The following is a 2,500-nucleotide window of genomic DNA, read 5'->3' as shown; positions in this document are numbered from 1 at the left end:
GTGTCCGAGGTGAGGGACGTATGTGGCCGGGGACAAACATAGCCGATGGGACGAGGTTTGTAAAGGTCCGCTTTACAAACCAAGTGCGTTCTCTACCATATTCCGTCAGGTTTAACACGGCGGGGGGGCCTGAATATTTTAGGGTCATTCATGACAGGCAAGTGAAGGTGTGCAGGGGGTGTCTCCAGCCTGACCATGTGTTGCGTGAATGCCCTGATTTTTGTTGCAGACGGTGTGGGGCCCAAGGCCATTATGCGCGGGAGTGTACAGAGCCCAGGGCCGCTAAATGTAAGGACTGTCATCAGTATCCCTCTGTGTGTGGATGCTCCGGCCACCTCGCCTCTGACCCGGAGGAAGGAGGTGGGGGTCCCCCACCTACGGTTGAAGTAGTGCACGGCCCTGGATCGAGAGAGGCCCTGTTAGATCGGGATGTGGAACCGGGTATACCTGACCCGGTGGCATTGGTGCCTGTGGTGGGGGGGGCTGGTGAAATGTCTCACAGTCCTGCCCCTGAGCAGGAGGGGGGGGCAGTGTCCTGCCCTACCTCTAATATCGTGGTGGCAGGGGCTGGACCGGGGAGGGGGATGGGTGAGGATCTGGCTCCACACCTTACCCCTGAAGCGGGGGAGCAGGCACTGAAGTCAGGCCAGACTCCCAAGTCTCAGCGCTCGAGGGCGGGCAGCAGGAGTCAGGTGCCGCATAGGCGGCCACTGTCTAAGGGTAGTGACAGGTCCAGATCACCGACCGGGAGGGTTGGGTCGAAACATGCCGATGGGTTTTGTGAGACCCAGCCTGGTAGTGATCGGCGGACAGGGCTGCAGGGTGAGGGCCCAGTCTCATGCGGCACTGCCCGTTCTGAGTCTGCCACTGTAGATGCCACAACTGTTCCTACAGGCGTCGATCCCCAAGGGAATGAGGTCGCCCCGACAAAGACGAACAGGAAGTCTAAACGGTAGTCTAGGTCAGGATGATGGTTCAACTACTTTTTTTCTTCCTATTGACGCTCTCCCTAGTCTCCATTAATGCCCGGAGCTTGAGGAATAGGGAAAAGATGCACAGTGTGTTTCACGACACCACCTGGGACGTGCTGTGCATCCAGGAGACTTGGTGGGAGGCGGAGCATCTTCGCAAGGTAGAGGATATGGACATTGGTGTTTTGTACTGTGCTTTGGGCTCTGCACACTCCCGTGGTGTGGCTGTCCTAGTTAAGCCGGGTGTTTTCGGCGGGTCTTCTTTAGTGCATGCGGACCCACATGGCCGCTTTATAGTGATTGATTTTCTGCGTGGCTCCACTAAATTTCGCCTTATAAATGTTTATGCGCCTAGTGAGGAGATGGAGAGGAAAACCTTCTTCGTTTCTGTTTTTCCTTATGTTACTGATTCCTCGTTTTTGATTGCCGACTTTAATATAGCGTTGTCAAAAATCGATCTCGGTCCGAACAACACATTCAGGAATGACGTTAGTCGAAGTTTTTTGATTGATGCTGCAGTGGCTGCTGATTTGTCCGAGGTCTGGAGAGGTCTCAACCCCCTGAAAAGGGACTATTCCCGGCGTCAGGTGGTGCAGCGGGTCCTCCTCCAGTCTCGGATAGATCTGTGTTTTGTTTCAAGTGCTTTATGGAAGTACATCGGTGGCAGCTCCTATGCATGTGTGGGCTGGAGCGATCACTCCCTTTTTTCCGTCAAACTTGACTTCCTGGGTGGTAAGAGGAATGGGGGGGTCTGGGTTTTTAATAATATGCTGCTTGCCGACCCCACTTTTGTAAATAAGATGGAGCACCTTTTTGATTGTTTTGATGATGAAATGGGAATTTGTGACTCTTTGGTTGATTGGTGGGAGCAGGCAAAGGCTAAAATTAAAAAGCTGTGCCTACGTTATAGTAAGCAGAGGAGGTGGGAGGAGTCCATCAGGGAGCACACGGTCCGGAGCCACCTCCAGGGACTTGCCGCCACCTCTGGTTTAGGCCCGGTAGATCCTGAGTATCTGGTGCTGCAGGAAGAGCTCAGGACTATACAGGTTAGTCGTGCTAGAGGGGCGGCACTTAGATCCAGGGCCCAGTATGCGGTAGAGGGCGAGCGCTCCACAGCTTTCTTTTTTGGTTTAGAGAAGTCCAGGCAGAGCAAGCTATACTTGGATGGCCTGTTGGATGAGTCAGGCAGGTGTCATAGTGATTTGGATGAGATTTTGGATATTGTAGGTAGGTTTTATGCAGATTTGTTTGATGGGGAAGGGACCAACGAGGTAAGCTGTAGTCAGGCTTTAGGTGCGCTTGATGGGTCTCTGAGCCCTAGTGACGCTGACAGCTGTGACGCGCCTATTTCTTTGGCAGAGGTTTCTGCAGCAATTAGGGGTCTCAATGCCTGTAGGAGTCCAGGAGAGGATGGTTTGAGCGCAGAGTTTTATAGTGCTTTCGCTCACAGGTTAGCCCCGATTCTCCATACTCTGTATGGCGATATTGAGAGAGAGGGTCGGGTTTCGGACTCCTTTTCTCTTAGTATT

Source organism: Vanacampus margaritifer, chromosome 1, assembly GCF_051991255.1.
Source record: "Vanacampus margaritifer isolate UIUO_Vmar chromosome 1, RoL_Vmar_1.0, whole genome shotgun sequence".
NCBI lineage: Eukaryota > Metazoa > Chordata > Actinopteri > Syngnathiformes > Syngnathidae > Vanacampus > Vanacampus margaritifer.
The sequence above is the reverse complement of the archived record's forward strand: the minus strand, read 5'-3'. Positions refer to the sequence as shown.